General features: G+C 37.0%; 1 protein-coding gene across 6 annotated transcripts in view; it reads left to right on the top strand.

The window, feature by feature from the left end:
- The first annotated feature begins 483 nt into the window (after positions 1-483).
- Positions 484-23099, top strand: part of LOC114239547 (uncharacterized) — a 131064-nt gene continuing 108448 nt past the window's right edge. For 4 of the 6 annotated variants that reach the window (XM_028169789.2, XM_028169807.2, XM_028169781.2 and 1 more), the window contains exon 1: positions 489-857. The gene's annotated coding sequence lies outside the window, so the exon portion shown is untranslated. Of the gene's footprint in view, positions 858-23099 lie in introns of all 6 variants that reach the window. The other 2 variants (XM_089735319.1, XM_028169799.2) reach the window with 1 other exon arrangement.

The raw sequence follows: 23099 nt of genomic DNA, 5'->3' as shown, positions 1-23099 counted from the left end.
AGTATGCAACATGCAAGCAAGCCGCATTTACATTTAATAAGAAAAAATGTTGAGTTTTGAATTTTTCTTTTTCAAAACATTTAAGACCGATGAGATCGCATGTCTCGTTATGACTAGCATCTAATTACTCCACGACTCTGTAACAGCGAAGAGATTCTCGTGCGAACAGGCAACGACCTTACTCGAAATACTTCATTATTGTTGGATAATGAAATGAATGAATAGCTCGCTGATGCCGTTCGCAGCCACAAACTCTACAGCAATAATTACCTATTCACTGTGGATCAATTCAAGGCAGAAGGCACGCTGTGCCGGCGTTGAACCTACTCTGTGTACTTAGTACCTACGCGCCCTTCTCACATTTTTATGCCACCCGCCTCGTAAAATGTCGTCCTCTCTGTCAGACATCAATCGAGAGACTATTGCCTTCTCACTCATGCACCCAGTTCAGAGTCGGGGGACACGTAGCGTTCCTCGTGTCAACTTCAACTGGGTTCCGCGGTCGTCCGCCGACTCGATGCGGCGCTGACGTCCTTTTCGCTGTCTCCATCGTTTTATATTATGTTTTCTACAGTAAAATCAAGTGTTGTTTATTAATATAACATTATCTGTGGAAACTGTATTGAACATCATCGTATCAAGGATCGGATTGCTCCTGTGAGCTGTACTGTACATGCCTGTGTGTTAATCAACAAAATACTATTGTGAAACGTTGGTCCGTGCTCGTTTATGTTGAATAGTGATTAAAAGTAATTTACTTTGCTTTTACCGTGTTAAGGGTCGGTGTTTATCGATCTTTTTGAGAGACAAAGCAGTGGATTTTCATTGCGGCGAGGAATCAGCCGGTTAAACGAGAGGTGAGTATTTTTATTAGTTTGGTTATACGAATCAACGGCACCGACCGCTCAGGCAGTCGGACCTGTCCGACGCTGCGAAAGAGAGGATGCGACATACACAGAGTAAACACAACAGAATGGTAACTGACACGAGCTTTTACTCACGTAGACAAGCAAGGAGAACCGCGTTATTGTTGCATTCTAAGTTATAGTATCAATGATTACACCAATAATAAACAAAGACTAACATAATGTTAACTGAATTTGTAAAAAAAAATGTAGTTTTTTTGTGGGCAGACCGACCTGACCTAATTTATATACAAAAGGACTTTTGTTTAGATGTTACCTACAAGCGTATTATTGTATTTATTGTTTCTGAGTTTTATTGTCTCAATTCAGACTATTTGTGCCGAGAACTAAACATGCGGTGAAAAATGCGTAGCCGTTGTCCAATTCTCTCGTTTTAAGGTGAGCCGAGTTAACAATCCATGTGCTTTAGTAACCCCATAACACCATGTGGACGTGATATCATCTACCTATCTACGGCGTAATAATAAATGTCACTTTTATATTTATACATAAATAATTCATTTGATACTTGATATAAGTTCAGAATATAGTATATACTATAAATTTATAATCAAACTTCACAGTTACCTACTGATAACTAAAAACATTGTGATCGTTACGCCATGTTACTTGAAGCGAATGTTTACAAGCAACGTCACGAACATCTCATTATTAATCCACTACTTGGTCGTATTCGTATTGGATACGATTAAGAAGTTTTGGAGAATTCACTACAATTTGTACATTACATGATCTTTTGTTAATTATATTTTACTAGCGACCCGCCCTCGCTTCGCTTCGGAAACTGTAATTTATTATTGATTTCTCCACTATTTAATGTATGTTATTATACATAAAAACCTTCCTCTTCAATCACTCTATCTATTAAAAAAAACCGCATCAAAATCCGTTGCGTAGTTATAAAGATTTAAGCATACATAGGGACATACAGATATAGGGACAGAGAAAGCTACTTTGTTTTATACTATGTAGTGATTTACTGTGTAGTCAGTCAGTATAAAAATACAAATTTTTACAGTTTTAATTTCATAAGAATTTTTCATAAAGTTGTCGCGCGATAATCCCGTTCAGTATGTATCGAACGTCCCACATCGGCTAATAGCTTCACATTGTGAGTGAGTAATGCCCTTCCCTAATGGGATAATGGCGCGACCGCCACACGAAATATTTATAAAGCGGTCGACTCGCTCATGTCAACAAGGTCCGTCTGTTTGCGTTGCCATTAGACGGCAGCGGGCATTCGCCGATAGCGCTCGACGCTCATAAATGACTCAAAATTACACACTATAACTTCGCTGCGGTAGTTGCCAATAAGACCTAACATTCACTAACTCGACTATGAATTTCGCTGTCTGTTTTATTACAAACTAGCTGAACCGGCAGACTTCGTAGTGCCTCAAAAATACCTAAACTTTTGTATAAAATAAACTTAAAACAAACAAAAGGAATCCGTCCGACGGGGGCCACATCATAGGAAAAACGAAATTGTTATTTTTATTTAATTCCCAGCATTTTCATATTTATCTACCCTTTAAACCTTCTCTGGACTTCCACAAATAATTCAAGACCAAAATTAGCCAAATTGGTCCAGCCGTTCTCGAGTTTTAGCGAGACTAACGAACAGCAATTCATTTTTATATATATAGATAGAAGATTAAACACGTCTTAACACCGAACTGAAATTACTGAGGCATTGCGTCGTGTCGCGTACACTATTTTAAAATCGCATATCATGCTAAAACAGTTTTGTTGTTAATGCCTTACTCAAACTTTTCATCGCTCGGGTATGCTATGAAGACACGTAATAAATAAATAATTTCACTATACTAACAACTTCAGATGTTCATTTAAGAATAGTCGTGAATTGCTAGAATAATGGACGGGCAAAGATATGTTTGCGAATTTAGCTCTGGAAACAAACATGTTGTGTTATAACAAGTGGCACTTTAAAGCCGCCATTGTTGTAAAACTTCGACTGTTTAAAAATATTTTACTTGGAATACTAATGTAAAGGGAAACAAACGATTTAGTATATGTATACGATTTGTGCCCATGTACATGTTTATTTAATAGAATTAAACATACTATTTTACGTTACATTATTCAGTCCATATTTGCAATTTATATGGATAATCTATATAAATTTAGAGGAGGTTTATAAACTTAAAAGTATCTTAAACAACGGTCCCAAATTTCGCCTTGAAATCGTGACCAAAAATAGGTACATATCGACTTAAAGACGCAGATAGCATGGGCACAGTAAACCTTGTCGCAACTAGAAAACTGAGGTGCTCTATAGATCTACGAAATTAATATAATACAACACGTAATGCCCATAAATCGAAATCGTCTTCAGATACGAATCATTGACTAAAGGACAAATAGATTAGCAAGACGAAACACAAAGAAACATCGCTTCAAGCAGAGAATAAACTACGTCCGAACGAGGGTCCCGTGAACGATCATCGAAATACCTCGTTGAAAATTCTACAAAACAGATCAATGAAAAGGGACATTTTTATGTTTTCGTCCCCTCAACAGCGTAACGGTTAAGAAGCTATAAGGGCACCGTACAGAAAGACGGACGGACGCGTCGCCGAAGTCGGTGAAGCGTAATATTCATTGTCACACGGCTTGTTCTTTGTCACGCTTTCTCATTTCCTTAGCAGGAATACGTCCTGCCTACATTAGTCAAGCCTTGCGTGTTTTCAACATTCATGCGAATTACGAACGAACGTATTTATGTCAATATTCAATATCGTACGTTAACTGGTTCATTTTGAACACTTCAAATCGATTTCGTATATAAAATAAATGTTTCAACGGTGTTAATAATGCACGTGGTCTCTGGCTTGTTTGTAGTTCTAAACAATACTATGTTCAGTGTTGCGTGTTTCTATTTTTACTTCTTTGTTGTACGTGTCGATCGAAATTATATCTTTTTTGATAAACAAAGACATTTTCTATCTCTTTAAAATTAAGACCGCCTTATATCTTCGCACAAGTTCGCAATGCTTCGCAATTATTCAATTGTTTTACTATTTGTATAATTATTGTGTAAACATGTAACGTCTTTGATTCTATTACAAAACTGTCAACGAATCGCAAAAAGTGTCGAGTACCTACTCCCGACCAGCCGGAGCCCTTACTTAGGTACCTACCGAAGGCGCCCAGTAAGAACGGAATGAGAAGAGTCGAAAACCGCGTTCAGTGGCACATAATTATTATGAGAGGTCTATATTCCGCAGTCGACGAGGACTGGGTTTGTATGGGCAACTGTATGACTGTAAAAGAAGTATTTGTATGGGCAACTTAATTCTTTGGAGATATAAACAAATAATGACAAGAATGTTAGTATTTTTATCTATATTTGTTTGTTCAAAAATGCTACCTACATAAATATTGTTGACGACTAAAAAACTGGTATTTTTTAACTTATCGTACTAGAATCTCAGGATTTAGACGTGCATCATTAAAAAGAATTTTTTTTAAACTCAATTTCAATTCATTGCTGGTAAATATTTTTGTATCACAGAATAAACATATAGATAACTAGCGGCCCGCTCCGGCTAGGCGGTTCCGCTCGGGTATTTAACAAAAAATTTAACGATATTTGAGGTTGTTTTATTTTTTTAAATAAAAGAATACTTATTGCGGCATAACTATAATAGTTAGACATACGCTGTCGCGACACTTTTTGTAAATAATAATGTGTTCTACAAAGAATCATCAATAGTTTTCGCAGGGCATGCGATGTAAAGAATATTTTAGGTAATTTTTTTACACCTTGGGTTACATTATTGAAGTTTTAGTAAGGATCCCTAATTTTTGTCAAAAAAGATTATACCCTATGTCACTCGGGAATAGTGTAGCTTCCAAACAGTGAAATAATTTTTCAAATCGGTTCAGTAGTTTCGGAGCCTATTCAATACAAATAAACAAACAAATCTTTCCTCTTTATAAAATTAGTATAGATAAAAAGAGGAGTAAAACAAATACAATATCGATATGATATGAATTTTACCAATCCCATTTGGATTCTGATCATCAAGTACGAGTACTTAGTGTAAGTAGTTTGAAAAAAATAAGATTGGCTTGATAGATAAAAACGGCTCGATCGTATTCAGGTAACACCCGGCGAGGATGGGTTATTGTAATGCTCGAAGTTAATACCCGAAGTTTTTTTTGGATATTTGCTTAGTTTCTTGTAGGTACACCCGTATTGCAAACCCGCACTTCGGTGACGAGTGGGACATTGATAAATGAAGATTTTTCATCTGTCCTTTTTAGAGGCTACTTTAACGTGTACCTCCAGTTGATTGTGGACTACGTAGGAGTGCTATTTCTCAAGCCCCACAATCTCGGTGATCTCCAGGCGGACTCAGAACTTAAACTCCATAACAAACTATGTAATATTGATTGAGATGAGATATGTTTTGGTCAAGGCTGCCTACGTCTTCGACTGTTTTTATTGAGCGCACATCGATCACTTATTTCTGAAAAGTTCTGGACACACTTAGTTCCACATATACATAGATCTTTTTTTGCCTATGCTAACTTGTAGATGAGCTCACGGGGCTCAGGCCGGGAGTGTTGCTAACACTGGCCCTAGCAAGAGCAGTACTTCGCAGAATCTACCACCGGATCGGAAACGCGACCCACTGAGAAGATCCGGCCAGAAACTCAGTGGGCCATAGATCTAAGATGATTGCGCGCAATCATATCGTATTTTTGAGTATTTTTAACGCTCAAAACGGTAAATTACAGCGAGTGAACTAATTATTGCTACTAAGTTGTGTTGTGAACTAAACTTTGAGAACGAACCCTCCCTGTTATTTTCATTCGTTTGCTTATTATTCGCATATTTTATCTTTGGGCTTCCGTGACTGCATCAACATGTTATTGCCGGCCCGTTTGAACGTATGTAAATGTCAATTTACTCGTAAAACACTAGTAGAAATTGGTAGCACATTTGAGTGAAATTGAATTGTGGAGCGATAATATAATGTGTGCATAATGTGTGCTTAAGGGAGCGTATGTTGGCTGTCTTCCCCTATATTCTCAACTCAAACACTATTAGAATCGCAGTTGATTAGATCTGGTTTGGTTTATTGAGCACAGCCGTATGCGGCAATGCCCGACACTAAACGCAATCCGTGAGGCGTGAACACGGCCATCTGCATTTGCTTATTGTTTTTTTTTTTCTTATAGCTTAGATGGGTGGACGAGCTCACAGCCCACCTGGTGTTAAGTGGTTACTGGAGCCAATAGACATCTACAATGTAAATTCGCTACCCACCTTGAGATATAAGTTCTAAGGTCTCAAGTATAGTTACAACGGCTGCCCCACCCTTCAAACCGAAACGCATTACTGCTTCACGGCAGAAATAGGCGTGGTGGTGGTACCTACCCGTGCGGACTCACAAGAGGTCCTACCACCAGTGAAATTGTTCAATGTCTTCGTTTTATTGAACTTTAAATTCTACGTTTTCATAATTCTTATCTTGTTCTAAAGCTATTAAATTGCATTCAAATCTTTTTAAATTTCGATCTCTTGCTTGTTGTTTTGGGTCTTGATTTTTATTTGTTTTATTGTTGTTCAGCAGTCGTTTTATTTGTGTGGTACTGGTTCTTGCACGTTAGATAGAGTATTTATAGTAGGGGTCGCGGGATCATGACGCGGCCGCCCACTGGCAATTTGCCTTACGCCCGCGGCGCGCCTCACTCGTACCTCGCCTCTTAGGCATGTTCTCAAACTAAACGCTATGCTAATGTAATAGGCCCCTATTTGATCCGCAGCCCACGGCTAATTTCAAATTTTCAATAAGACATCCGAGGCAGTGACGTTATTAGATGATTACGTTACGGCTGTTAGAGTTATTGTTTTGGCACTAATAGACTAATCTTAGCAATTAATTTTAATTTTAGCAAATTTTTTTTAACGTCTTCTTTGTATCACGTTCGATAATTATCTTGATATTACGGTCATGATTCACAACGTTACTATTTTTTTTTTGTTTGAGCTAAAATGTCGTGATGTCCGAGACTGGTTTCAAGATATAAATTCTCAGTCGTTTGCATATCATAAAGTATTCGGAATCTTACTAATTATTATCACATGGTTGTTTTAGATGTGTTTTCTACAGATCAGTGTTGGGCTGCGCGAGTTGTTTTATATTAGCACAGGGTATTCTTTTCTTTATTTATTGCTTACATGGGTGGACGAGCTCACAGCCCATCTGGTGTTAAGTGGTTACTGGAGCAATAGACATCTACAACGTAAATGCGCCACCCACCTTGAGATATAAGTTCTAAGGTATAGTTCAAGTATAGTTACAACGGCTGCCCCACTCTTCAAACCGAAATGCATTACTGCTTCACGGTAGAAATAGGCAGGGCGGTGGTACCTACCCGCGCGGACTCACATGAGGTCCTACTACCAGTTATTACGCAAATTATAATTTTTCGGGTTTGATTTTTATTAGACGATGTTATTCTTTCACCGTGCAAGTCAATCGTGGACATTTGTTGAGTACGTATTTCATTAGAAAAATTGGTACCGAACACCGGTGCGTCGGTCAACACGAATGCACCGGACGTCTTATCCTTTAGGCCACGACGACTTCAACTGTTCAAATAATATATTGTAACATTAAAATTTCGAAACCCTACGTGAGACAGAGCCGCATGTCAAACAACACTCTTGTTCGTAATAATATGTTGAAGCGTTTTGCAACGTCGCAACTGACATGTTTAACACTCAATTCACGTATGTTTCTCAACGAGGTTATGTCTTTTCACTCACTAAAACCGGTATAATGTGTGTCTGGGCAAGACTCGCGTGTGTGGAGCTTAGTAGCCGGATCGTAAATCACTGTGCGCGCCGGTAATGCGTAGATAAGAGCTCTCTCATTTGTTTTCCCATTTCCCCGGAGAAATTTCTTAGCGACGTTTACCACGCGATATGACGTAACGAGCAATTACTCCGGCTCTCGGCGTATTCATACGTTTTTGTAGACGCGTGAAGGTGACACATTCTCATAAAATATTCGACTCTTGTTTGTTTTGTTTTGTGACACAAACATACACAATGTTTATGTATATACATAATATAGATTTAAGGGATTTTATGACCTGGTAGCTAAGACCTTTAAGTCAAGTCTAATTTTAATTTATATTCTTATTATTATGAAAAATGATAATATAAAGTGAAATTAAATGAAATGAGATGAAATATAATTCAGTAAAATGGTGGTCATTTACTGACATTTTTTCAGTGGACTAAGAAGGAGGATCCCGAGAAGTTACGTCCAGCGGCTTTGTTTCATTTTCTCACATTTGTGCACTTTCACAGATGTTAAACAGTTAATAAACCACCGTTATTATTTAATTAAACTTGAAGAAACACTAAATAGACAAAATAAAACAAATCACACACTCGCGTTCTCGCCAAAAAGTCCACACACACACGCACACACAATACATATGCGTATTATAAAAATAAATGTTTTATTTGTTTTTGACATGAATAAGAGAAGCTCATAATTGCGGGTCGCATTGAGGGCAAGCTCGCCGTGGGCAGAACACCAGCCCGTGAGATCTAGTAAGAGAAGCACTTGGTGGTAGTCTGGTAGTAGATCGAACACAGTGGAAGAACATCACATGTGGTCGCGATCCTCAGTAGTGAGGGAACGATATAGAAGAAGAAATGTTTTATCAAAGTAAATATCGTTACGCATAGAACATGTTTCGCCATTAGAATTCAAACAAATAGTAAATGTTCCTAATGGAATATTAATATGTAACCGGTAACACAAGAACAATCAGGTTTAATACATAACCATGTATCTGTGACTAACGGGCCATATAGCTTGATTAAAGCCAATTATAGTATTCACGCGATTACACTGTCACGATTTACGGATTGCCTCTCCATTTATAGAGAGACGCCTCTTTCATTACTCTACCGTGAATTGCTATACCATTTCCATGTTCGACGACTAATGTCGTGGATTATTATAAAAGTCTCTAATCTGGTAACATGATCGTTCTGCTTTGGAAATTTACTATTGTTATTATATATATTTATTAATCTAATATTTAAAAAAAATATCTAATATTTAAAAAAAAGACATGGCCGCTGAGTTTCTTGCCAGTTCTTCTCAGGACGGAGTCTAGTTCTTTTGACGTTCAACAAGTATGTACTTTCATTTGGGTTGATTTTTTTTCTTTTTATTTGATTTGATTCGATGGGTTGACGAGCTCACGGCCCAACTGATGTTAAATGGTTACCGGTTACTCATAGATATCAACAACGTCACCCACTTTGCGACATAAGTTCTAATATCTATTGAAGCACCCTCCAATTCAGTCCTCTTCGATTTCGCTTTCAATGATTTAAATGATAATGCGCTCTGTATAATGATTGCAAATCGATGCCTCCAATGAACACTACTCTAACTCAAAATTTTGAAATAATCGTTTTGCACGCAAATCGCTTCACTATGTTAAAAGTATTACAAATTAATCATTATTGATGGGGTTCGAAGCAAGAGTGAATCAGCTAGTTACACAAAATTACCATAAATATATCTGCAATAATAAAGATTTTATAAACTTATTTCGTTTAAACGCTCCTCCTGTAAATCTACGAATTTGGAGTTAGCGTAGTGTTCATTGGAGGCATCGAAATTATCATTCAGCTTTGTTTAGCTTCTAATAATACCATTTATGTACAAAAATTACGAGCGCTTCGACGAAAACAATTCTGTTCCATTTTATTTCGAAGAATTTACTCAGCTCTGACGATAAAATACGACTAAATATCTCATCCTCCATGTTATTTCCAGACTTTTCTTTATACCGTAATAAGAAAGTTCTAGCTTTTATGTTATGGATAGGATAATAATGTCATTCTGTGTATTGGAATCCATTGTTTATCTACATAATAATTCTATTCGTCCAGCAATCTTTACAAATCAACTATGTTGTAACCCTCTGTCCGTAAGCGGATAATCTCTTACCTGATGCATTTAAAATAGAATTAGTCAGCGTAACAAAACCATTTTAGAATAAACCACAACTAAGATTAAAAATAACCAAAGAAAAACTAATTAGTAGCCAGATTGCTAACAGATTAACTAATAAAATATTTTGCAAAAAATTCTTCTGCGAAAATATGACGTGGCTTGTTGTTCAATAAAATTTTTAGGGTAAAATGAGTCACCTATTTTTTTTTCTTGGTGAAATAACAACAAAACATAGTTCGACTAAAGATTAGGAAAAAAAAAGATGTATCCAATCGTTTTAAAATATGTTCTTCCGATCAGTTAAAGTGTAGTTTAACAATCGGTTGTACCAGGGCGACATAAACGCTAAGAACTAGCCGTCGAGTGAACGAAGGTCGTCGTAAGAACCAGTTTGGTTGGGCGCAAGGTGCTGCGGGCCAGGTTAAGTGCACTGCATTAACATCATCGCCCGCCCTTTCGTGTCTGCTTATCTTCTGGTCTAGGCAATTTAAATGGGCCTATTGAAGGCAATTTAAATGAGCCCATAGAATTGTTCTCTGCCGCCAGCGCTTCTACACGTAAACAGTACAGTGTAAGTGAAATTATTGCGGCTAAGATAATATTATCGACGATGTTTGCTGTTAAAATAAATAATAGTTAAAAAAAACTAACAAAATACTCTTTTATACAAAATCCAACTAAAAAATGAAAATAAATTTGAATTAAAAATAGTGTAAGAAAAAAATATTTTATTGTAAAAAAAAGCGGAGTTTTCTATAAAAGCGTATTTTGTTAGTTTTTTTTTAAATAATATTTATTTTTGATTTTTTAGTTGTTTTCAATTTTTTCAATTTTTTTTTTAATATTGAATTGTCGTCGGTCCTTAATAAGTATACCAAATTTCGAGTTAATCCAACGTTTTGAAGGGAGTCAAAAACATGTTCAAAGATTCCGTTACATACTAACACACACATACGTCTGAAGCTAATAAAAGCGTATTAATAATAAAATCTGATAAGTTCAAATGTAACCTCGTAATTAAGATACTACTGAATATGTGTATCTGAGAATAATAAATATCATTATGAACAATTTTCTGAAATTAATTCTAAAGTATTGAAGTTTCTTTTCACGTGTAGTCATTCGTATTACGTAGGACAGGTATTATGAAAACTCGACGATGCGGTCGGGACCGCTACTAAGATTTTTCCCCACAAATGTGTAAATTGGAATTCATTTTGTGGCTTGCGTTCGGCTTTTCGCCGGCCGACTTCAACGTTTATCGCTTCCAATATCGTTTCAAACAGCGTAACAAATACATTTTATACACACGCTTACTTACATCTCTTTATTCGCGATTCACGGGCTTATTTTTTTTTTTGTGTGAAGCGAATTTATTTTGCTTTCTTTTTACGAAGTACAGAACATAAATAGAATGCTGTAGGTACAAATAAAGATTTTTTTGTTTAATCAAAGTTATGTTGTGTTATTAAAAACATTTAAAAAATTTCAAAGTAGCAAATATATCGTTTCAAACTGCGTAACAAATACATGTTATACACACGCTTACTTACATCTCTTTATTCGAGATTCGCTGGCTTATTTTTTTTTTGTGTGAAGCGAATTTATTTTGCATTCTTTTTACGAAATACAGAATATAAATAGAATGCTGTAAGTACAAACAAATATTTTTTTGTTTATTCAAAGTTATGTTGTGTTATTAAAAACATTTTTAAATTTTCAAAGTAGAAAATTAAACAAAAACTATTTGTGTTACAATCACTAAATAAAATAGAACGTTCGTGAAATATATTTACGACCGAAACACTAACAATATCCTATATTCAAAAGCTCCATTAACATTAAAACGTCACCTAATATTTAAGTTGCTCGAACCATTAACATCCCAAGTAACTTGGAAATAATATCAGTGATCTTCTTTGTTTAATTTAGCGGGACTACCGACCGAAATCTGGAGGCGCGAGGGTAGCTTCGGTTTCCATAACAACACGCGCCTGGTGGTTGAGGCCCCCCGCGCCCCGCACGGACCCCGCGCGCTATCGATCTCACCCCTCCCCGCTCACCGTCCCCTCCAAATCAAATTACAGGAGCGAGCGCCAGCAAGCGAGCGACTCTGCTTTGCCGCTAACCAAACTCGGCTTGCAACTTGACTCGACTCAAACAGACCCGGCTCCGTACTCAACGTGTCATCTCTGTATTGTCCTCATGGTATTTTAATTAACGCCTCTGTGCCTTCTATCTACTATCTGAGTCGAGTATTATCAAAGCCGGCAATGTGACTTTTGGACAATTATTGGTAAATCAGAAAAACGAATTATTGACTTTGTATTCCATTGGCAGTCACAAAACTCTTCTGAACGACATCTTAGATAAATAACAGGTTAAGTTAATACTTTATTTAATGCCGGTTTTGAACCGTATTCTTTGAAGGAGACGATTATATTCAAATCAATCTGTATCGCCATATCAATAACATTTTTTTGTCCAAATGCACAAGATTGCCACCTTTGATAATAGACGACTCATCTAGCAAACTACACGTCACTTTATTCAATAAAACTTTAAATTCAGTTTAACCATTTAATAATGTTGGCACCAAACGTAAACTGTTACGTAATTAGGCCTTTTTTATTAACATACCTACTTGAAGGATACGAATTAACTTTAGTAGCTTTTTTCTGTTTTAATATGAATTAATTTATACATGAGTAATTTCATTTTATTTTAGGTATACATAGTTCCATAAACTGTACAGTAGTTAATTTGTTAGTCTATCTGTTTGTTCGTTTGTATATTTATTCGTACGAGAAACACATAAAAAACAATAACTATTTTGCTGAAAGTTGTTTATATACCTAATACAAAGCTTAATACTTAATACCGCATTTTCAAATCCCGCAAACATATATAAATTTTCATAAGGAGGAAATACACACTTAACACGTGTTCACGAAGGCCTTACACGACGTAGGAACAACTTTTTATAAGCAATTTTATAAGTTTGCGTAATTATTGTAAGTGTGTGGTATTGTAAGATCGCACGTGTTGTCTCGGAAAACGACCGGTTTGATTGGCGACAACCGTTATACGATTCAATTGAGACTTATCATGTTTCACCCATGGATATGGTCCTCTGAATTTCTCACCGCATCTTTTTCGATCGTCGCGATTCAGCAAAACACTGCTATTGCTAGGGCAGATGTTAGCAAAGTCTTCTAAATTTTGCTTCGTGAGGTCGTCCTCTAATGTAGATGAAATCAGAAGAAGAACCAGCCCCTCGAGGCTACGGGCGCATAGGTAGACAAAAAACCATAAAGTCTTAAAGTGGGTGGCGGTATTCACGTTCTAATGACTATGGTTAGCCATTGAATACACGTACTAGGCGGGCCGAGAGTTGATTCATCAATATAAGCAATAAATAAAATATACTCCAATATAAAGGAGACTGAAACGATTACATACATTTTTGGGCCCGAATGTAACGTGATGAAACTAATATGAATTAATAGATTCAGATTTATCAGTACCTTGCTGAAAATTATAAAAGTTTTCTCAATCTGAGAGCCGAGTTATTAAAGATTTAGTAAAAGTTAGGTTATGTTACAATCTCTTTAAAAGAGCTGAATAATAACTTATTTAAGCATAAGTAAATGTTTATTATATCCATTGGATAATCTTTTAAATGTCATATTATGAATGAATATCAATGATATATATCAGGTATGGAATATGGAATTGCTATCCCACAATTCACACAGCGATCCATAATTTCAACAGTATCCAATGCAACAATTTCAAGTCAAACGTGTGAGCGATCTTCGGTGTCCAGTGTAGAAGCAATTGTCGTACAAGGCTGGCAGAGTTGGAATCCGTAATAATAAAGCAGTGATCGTTGAAAATATAAAAACAGCCGGATAGATACACACTCAAAATGCGTCGAAGATACAAAACGAGTAGAGCAGAAAAAACCAACAAGCGCCAAAAAATAATTGTATAATCTATGAACAAACGTCATGTCAGCTTACTGTCAAAGCTGTCATCAAAAATACAATCGATTTGAAATCGATAATCATATTACTTTGCTAAGTAATAATAGACTTTTTCTTCATTTATGTATATAATCGCAATGAAATCCGGCGCATACCGCACTTGTATACAACAAGTATAAATCGCTCATTTAATTACTTTGCATTAATTACCTAGTGCAATGTTTTTCTTTTTATAATCCTGTAATCGATTAATTAAATCGATCATACCGTTATACCGACAAAAACTAACTTTCTCATTTTTCTCCGGTCCCAGAAAGAGGATTGAGGTGATTTTTTATATTCTTATATAAAAAAATATGACAAATTTTTTAGACTACATTCCAAGTTATTACATTTTTGGCCCACGATTTTCCGTCTCCTTTGTTATTATTCCATTTAAGTAACTAGACAAGTAATGACTGAGACTTGTTAAATTTAATATATTATACCTTTAAACGAGCAATTCTTGTATATAAATATATATAAAATTCTGAATCTCGGAAACGGCTCCAACGATTTTCATAAAATTTAGTTTAAAGGGGATTTCGGGGGCGATAAATCGATCTAGCCTACGATTTATTTTAAGAAAATGTTGTTTTAATCGTGTTTTCAATAGTCCTCCTCTCCCAGTGAATAATAATACTATTTTTAAAGACACAATAACACTAAAGGTATTTCAGCAGATGACGTTGTTAAGACACCCGAAAAACACAATTTATAAAAAAAAAACCGTTCATCGTCTAGTTATATTTATAAGAGAATAGTCTTTTGTTCGACGTACACATAAATCTGTTACAGCCAAATTAACTTATAGAGAAGAAATTGGTTCGGTTGACAGTTTAATTTTTATGAAATCTAGAGCCGTAATACATTTAAAAATATGTACGACAGGCCGTTTCGGGGGTCAGAATTGATTCGCAAGATTAACTAGGGTTGCGATAAAACTAAAACAAACCGGCGACCGATTTTATAGGGATCAGCAATAAAATCGATTATGGTATTGTACCGTTGATAGCTGTAAGCCGTAAGCCGGGGGGACCGCGGCTCTCGGAAACGTTTTTAATGAGACTACGCCGAACCTCTGTGACTTTAATATTTTGCCTCCAGCTGATAACTCACAAAGACCGGTATTTGTTTTGAGTTTAATATCGAGTGAGCTTATGCAATATCGTACACCTTGGGACCCTACATTGAGTACTTCGGATCGGCAAGAGTAATCGCCACGAGCGGGAATCCGGCGTCTTATAAGATGCATCCAACCCAGGTTGACGTCACTCGCCTTATCGACACATGTGACGTGCTGCGTACCCAGCTTTAAAAACATAAATACATCTACTCTTAATTTAGTCTGCTCCCGACGAATCTATGTTTTTAAAAATCAAATGAATTCTTAAGTCGCTTGAGGGGGGGAACAAAGAGAAATCTTTCCGAATTTTATTGCTATTTACAACCTCTCACGTTGGACTTCTACCGAATGGTATATTGAGGTAATCGGTAGGCATTTTGTGTGTCACGGTAAATTTGACATTAAATGATGGCTGCGTGTTGCGTGACAATAATGACGGTCGTTGGAAGATAGCCAGCCGGCGTTCTTACACTTGTACTCATATTCTCAACGAGTTTTATGTCGCTTCAATATGTATTCTTTCGTTTGCTACAATCGTTTCATTGACTAATGACTTTATTTTATGGCTACGTGTATTCAGGAGAAATAATTTAGAGCGTTAGTCATCGCATAGCTGAGTCCGGAATAGCAGCGTTACCTAATGACACGATTGGAATTGGTTTCTCAGTTAAATTCACAAATTACCACCGACACTCGTTTTTATAATAATAATAAAAGGCAATTCACGTCTCCGGTCGTTTTAAATTTACAATTAATCTAAAATGTAATCTTTGTATCTGAAAAATCAAAAGCAGTCCTATACTCGTGAGGCCGAAAAGGTTTAATTAAATAGTTAACTATTGAAATGGAAATCCATGAATCTAATAAGATAAAAAAATGGCAAACCATTTTATTATAGCAATAAGGTTGTATTCGTAAAATCAGTCCGAAACTGTTTGAACTATGTTACCATTTTTTTTCACTGACAAAGTTGATCGTGTCCGCGATCTAATTTTAAGAGGTTATTATTGGTCACATATAGAAGTAATGTAGGGAGAAATATTAGAATTAAAACTAATGTATAATCCTTGCCAAAATAAAATGTAGGGAACCTGTTTTGTAAATGAATTAGGAATAGTGTAAGCTACCTTTTCGTTCAATGCTTCCAGAGAATAGAATGAAAAAACAACAAAACAAACAAGCTAAAATCACATCGAATCTCATCAAATAGTCTACAAATATTTCCACAGCGGTATAAAAATATACTTCCGACATTTTGTAACTTCTAGTGTATTAAATCAGAATTGTAAACGACATTGGTGTTGCGCCAATGTTACTTTGTTTCCAACTCTCCAACTGGTTATTAACTACGTTATCAAAACATTACGGGCAGATTCTATGCGTTGTCGAATGTGTGTACTCCAAGAACTAGTTTAACTTATCATTTGTTTGTGAAAGTGACTAGTTCGAATGTTAATAAGTGTGTTTGTTGTAATAATGATATGGGAAACATGGATTTTAGAGCAGCCGACCACGTGTTTGTGATCGTTGAAGCGATAACGGGTGACCTTAAAGGTTCGAAGATCCGCGCCACTGCACGACCTGCGAATTTAATTACTTGTAATTTTATTTTATATATATAAAAATGAATTGCTGTTCGTTAGTCTCGCTAAAACTCGAGAACGGCTGGATCGATGTGGCTAATTTTGGTCTTGAATTATTTGTGGAAGTCCAGAGAAGGTTTAAAAGGCAGTTAAATATGAAAATGCTCAGAATTAAATAAAAATAACAATTTTGTTTTTCCTTTGATGTCCCCCGTCGGACGGATTCCTTTTGTTTGTTTTAAGTTTATTTTATACAAAAATTTAGGTCTTTTATTTATCGATTGAGGCACTACGAAGTCTGCCGGGTCAGCTAGTTTTTAATAATTTTTTAATAATTTTAATTAGTATGGAATATATACTTTGTATCGACCATCAAAGGGAAAATCAGTAAATACGTTTGTTTGTTTTGCTCGTAATGTTAATGTTTCGGGTTAAATAATGGTCCAATTTGAATTACGATAGTCTTGTAACGTGAATATAAATACTGTTGAAATTTGATTTCGAACTTTGACGTAAAAAAATCATGACATTATTATTTATTGTCCGTGTTTAGATGAAAATAACACGTTCGAAAAAAGAAGCGCGATGTTATGCCATAAAAGTGTTTCAATCCTAGACGAATTTTAATGTAATTACATTGACATTTCATAAATAAAACTTATTCATTCGAATTTATAGTAGACTATACCTACTTGACTAGGTATGTATATATTACTGGTGGTAGGACCTCTTGTGAGTCCGCACGGGTAGGTACCACCGCCCCGCCTATTTCTGCCGTGAAGCAGTAATGCGTTTCGGTTTGAAGGGTGGGGCAGCCGTTGTGACTATACTGAGACCTTAGCACTATATCTCAAGGTGTGTGGCGCATTTACGTTGTAGATAGATGTCTATGGGCTCCAGTAACCACTTAACACCAGGTGGGCTGTGAGCTCGTCCACATATCTAAGAAATAAAAAAATAATAATATTTAAAGTCAGATTTCGAATATAAATTTATAGAGTATTTTTATCTTGTTTCAATAAAAAAAAAAAAGGCTTCTCAGATTCCTCATGTAACCTTGTTTCTTTTTTTTTTTATTTCAACAAGATTAGATATGGACATTTACAAAGTATAAACTTAATCTGAGATTGTTTGTTGTACGGTAATAATCATAAAAATGTCGTTATCATTTGATCACGCTTATTTCAGATATAAAGCTGGTAAATAAATAGCTGTTATACACTACTTAGTGTAAAATAATATCAACACGTAATTTGTCTGCGTACACGTGTAGTTTCGCAACAATCCTTCAAATCTCAACAGAACGCTTTTGTATGTCTTTAAGTGTCTTTAATATCAATTCACTAGGGAAACTGATACTTGAAGTTTTTTTTTATTGCTTAGATGGGTGGACGAGCTCACAGCCCACCTGTTGTTACGTGGTTACTGGAGCCCATAGACATCTAGAACGTAAATGCGCCACCGACCTTGAGATATAAGTTCTAAGGTCTCAAGTATAGTTACAACGGCTGCTCACCCCTTCAAACCCAAATTCATTACTGCTTCAGGGCAGAAACAGTCAGGGTGGTGGTACCTACCCACGCGGATTCACAAGAGGTCCTACCACCAGTAAAGTAAAGTAAGTAATTATCTGTGAGGAGCCATTATCAGTCTATCAGCCGTCGGCCGCAATAATTCCATGGAACCAGCATACTGTTGTAGCAAACAGTATGTTCCGCGTCCGATGTAGAACAAAACCAATTTGTGTCCGTACAAGTTGACGCGGTAGGTACGTGCGTGGAGTCGTTGAAGTGTTTATTAGCGACATGTACATACCTCGTATGTGTGTGCGGTCGAGCTATGTAGCAGTGAGAATCCATGTAAGTCTAATCACTAGAGGATTCATCATTGAATTTCCTGTTCTTTATCAGATAGAGTTATAGTAAAAAAATTAAAATAAACACGCTTTAATAGTAAAGCGTACATTTTTTTTTATTATTCTCGTGATCCTGATGGAAATATCACGCGAAAGCAATAGCATTATTGTGTTGTCATCGCTTCTTAAAACGTTTGTATGTTTTCACGCTAATTCTTGTATTTGTTGAAAATCATTCTTTTATTTTCCTATCTACGAGTATACTTTACCTATTATTTAGATAAAAGGCCAATACGAGCACACAGATCCACGCCGCCGTCTTGCCTATCTCTGCCGCGAATCTGTTTAGTCCGGTAAGAATAGGAAAACAGTTATTTAACAAAATCGACACATCGACACATATTACTGGTGGCAGGACCTCTCGTGAGTCCGCGCGGGTAGGTACCACCGCCCTGCCTATTTCTGCCGTGAAGCAGTAATGCGTTTCGGCTTGAAGGGTGGGGCAGCCGTTGTAACTATACTGAGACCTTAGAACTTATATCTCAAGGTGGGTGGCGCATTTACGTGGTAGATTGCTATGGGCTCCAGTAACCATTTAACATCAGGTGGGCTGTGAGCTCGTCCACCCATCTAAGCAATAAAAAAAAACTATTATAGATGTGTGATGATTCATGCAGCTTATCCACACGTTCACTCCGGCTACACAACGGGGAAATAAACGCTGTGTTTACAGTTATACATTTTCCCACGCGTCCGACAATCATCAGCTAACGTAACTAAACAGCTGCACGGAATACGAGTCATAAAAAAAAACTAAATATCCACTCGCATAAACAAGATTAACATGAAGTGAATCCCTGATAACTCAAGTTCGGTTAACGGCGGGGACCGTCTCGCGTTCAGTGTGCTTAGTGCGAGTTTCTTAACGTTCTCGAAAGCGTAAAAGTTAACTCTATTTTGTATGCAGTTGGAACAGCGCCCCTAGCGGCAAACGTACGCAAACGATCCCATTCTATACGAATATGAGCTATCTTTTACGCTACCCACAGACACAGCCCACTGAGTTTCTCGCCGGATCTTCTCAGTGGGTCGCGTTTCCGATCCGGTGGTATATTCTGCGAAGCACTGCTCTTGCTAGGGTCAGTGTTAGCAACTCTCCGGTTTGAGCCCCGCGAGCTCACCTACAAACGTTAGGGCGAAGCTGAAATAGCCTCCAAAGGCTATCAGCATAGGTAGAAAAAGAAAAAAATTTTACGCTATCGACAACGTTAAAAAACTCGCACTAAGCATATTGAACTTAAGTCTGAAATTACATTTCATTGAAAGTGTATTCAAGCTCAGAGGCAAAAAAAATGTTTTTTATATTATATCAAAAGAAAGATCAAAAGTGCGAATGTTATGAGCATACCGCGAACTCGGAGCGAGTGGGGGCAGAGGGGACCACGAGGGATTTTTATCGAGTCCCGTATTTATGTTATGAGTTTACTTATACGATATAGCTGCTTGCGTTTCGTATATTGTAATCCTACTCCAATACGTGAATTCGGATAGGTAACTCGTTTTATGATCCTATTCAAGAGTTATTACACTTTATTTAATCCTTCAGTTTTAATAAAATAAATTGATTCATTTTATCTGCGACTTATCTAGCTATCTATATTTAGGCTTACGAAAAATAAAATATGAGATAAATCACAACAACGATCGATTGTATTCGCAAAGATTGATTGTGTTGTAAAAACATTGAAATCGACGAGGACATAAATAGATATTTAGGTACGTTCGATAAAAGTTTTTGTGACATTCCTCTCGTGTACAATACAAATGCTTCGGGTTTTTTTTAAAAATCGTTACGCTTTTATTTTCTTGTAATAACCAAAACTAAACGGTAAGCGATATTCGCAATTTTACGAGATTAAAAATGCGAAAGTATGCGAGCGCGCGTGCAATTACGTGCTTGGTATTTTTTAGTTCGAAATTATCATAAGGGGAATTGTAACGTATATAAAACGTCGTGTTTTTTTTTTAACGTTGAACTACAGAAGTATCGAGCGGTTTAACATTGTGCCTTAGCACGCGAACTTATTACCGAAGCGATCATCAGCTGCAGTTACAAGGACCTCTTGTGAGTCCGCACGGGTAGGTACCACCACCTCTCCTATTTCTGCCGTGAAGCAGCTAATGCGTTTCGGTTTGAATGGTAGGGTAAACGTTGCCGTTGTAACTATACTGGGACCTTAGAATTTATATCTCGAGGTGGGTGGCGCATTTACGTTGTATATATATAGGCTCCAGTAACCAGTTAACACCAGCTGGGCTGTGAGCTCGTGATGCCCATTTAAGCAATAATAAAAAAAAAAATGTACATTTGCCGCATATTACTCGTACACTACACCGCACCGGTACGTTTGACATTTAATATTGTCGTTAAATATTTTTTACACTTTGTTGTATCACGATATTGTTGTATATACTAATAGACGTTTTTTTTAGTGAGCTTAATACGCTCTGTTGATCGCTCTCGACTCTATATTCGAATTTTGAACAACGAATTTTAATTCGGATTTCGTTTATAATAAACGGAATGCGGGATTATGTTTTCTAACATAACTACTGTTTCCTATCCCGATTTGTCATTCCCGAATCAATATAGGGAATGTTGAAATCAAACCCAGAGCTCAATTTTTAAAAGCAAGTTAAACTATAAAACAACTCAACTACCGTGTGATGTGATAACCCCATTTAGTATCGAGGGAAAAGGGTAAAAAGAACCAGAAATGAATGACACAAACATGAACTCGTTATGTGCTTGTATTTTTTTTATATTTTAGAGAATTATCCCGGCACACGGAGCTTGACGAAGCGTTTCACAGAAAATAAATGTGTTGAGTGAAGTCTCTGTATTGTGGGGAGCGGCGCGGCGGTGCGGCGCAGGGTACCGACGAAAGCTGTTCGCTCTATTGTCCAAATTGTTTGGGGCGTTAATAATTCGTCACACGCCTCACTTCGTCCGCTGTTATTTTCGTGGGCAATTTTTAATCTCAAAATTCAAGGATCATCATTTTTAGGATCGGTTTTAAAACCAATTCAAGTTCTACCAATTCTTTAATCTGGAATTTAGGTTTGTTAGAATATTATTTGTGTATACTTAAAAATGTTTTTTTTTTTTCTACCTAAGCTCTAAGCCTTGAGAGGCTATTTCAGCGTAACCTTAACTAGTAGGTGAGCTCGCGGGGCTCAAACTTGACGACGTTGCTAACACGAACCCTAGCAAGAGCCGTGCTTCGCAGAATCTACCACCGGATCAGAAAAGCGACCCATTGAGAAGATCCGGCGAGAAACTCAGTGGGCTGGTTTTGTGTTAAAATTTGGAACTTTAATAATCCGATTTTAGATTAAAACAATTATAATTGAATGCGCTCTACTCGATCGGTGTCGGCATTGTTTGAGCCAAATATTAAATTCTGTAACGATATATCTGCATTGTAAAATTTATGCAACAATCTCATCGTGCCAGCCGATAGATTGGGGTGTCGGCGATAACACGATATTGACACCGCGCCATCAATCACTCTGGAGCGAGTGGACCGATCGAGTGTATATGGTATGGGTGTCATGTTGCAGCTGTGGTTATCGCTTACAAATTGCTGTCGATCCAGAGATTAACGCTTCATTTCGTAGAGTACGTTTTGCGGTTCGAAACGTATCGAACGATCCGCGTGACGCACACAAATTCGAAGTTTGATCAACGAACATATTCGCCAAACGATGCGGACGCGACACGAAGGTAATTTTATATCCGTTGACACAAAACAATCGTTCACAAACTTATGTATTACGAAACGCGATAAACTTGCATTGCGCAAAGGCGATACGTCGCGAGATATGAATCGAAGCGAGGACAGGTTTTATTGTGACGATTTACGATGTGAGGATTTTGGGTTTAAAACGAATTCACGTCGATTACAGTATCCGGTATCCCTTACTTACGTTCCATTGTGTGTTGTCAGTTTAGCCGAGTATAAGTTCGGCTCCATCCGGCGTATTTAGGCGTATATAAAGGGCGTCACACACGGCGAAGATACTATAATATTTTGCCCTAAACACGTCCTTACGGATTCATCAGATCGAATAACCTTTGCATTAGACGCCTTCAACTCTTACACTAGGAGCAGGCTTAGGGACCTCGGTCATCTCGGTAATCTAAACCTAATATTTAAGAAAAAAGACATGCCTGCTGAGTTTGTTGCCAGTTCTTAGGACGGAGGCTAGTTTTTGTGAATGTGGCGGTAGTTCCTTTTGACGTTCAACAAGTGTGTACTTTCATTTATGTTGAATAAAAAAAAAATGATTTGGTTTGATTTAACCGTACTCGTCGAACTCGACAAAGAGCTCGACGTGCATAACCTAACCTAACCCATGCATCAGTCCCCTGAGTTTCTCGCCGCATCCTCTCAGCGGGTCGCGATTCCGATCCGGTAGTAAATTCATTCGCGAAGCAACTGCTCTTGAGTTGTTAGGTCTTCTTCGGGCAGCTGTTAGCAAAACTTTG

Source organism: Bombyx mandarina, chromosome 19, assembly GCF_030267445.1.
Source record: "Bombyx mandarina strain Sakado chromosome 19, ASM3026744v2".
NCBI lineage: Eukaryota > Metazoa > Arthropoda > Insecta > Lepidoptera > Bombycidae > Bombyx > Bombyx mandarina.
The sequence above is the reverse complement of the archived record's forward strand: the minus strand, read 5'-3'. Positions and strand labels throughout refer to the sequence as shown.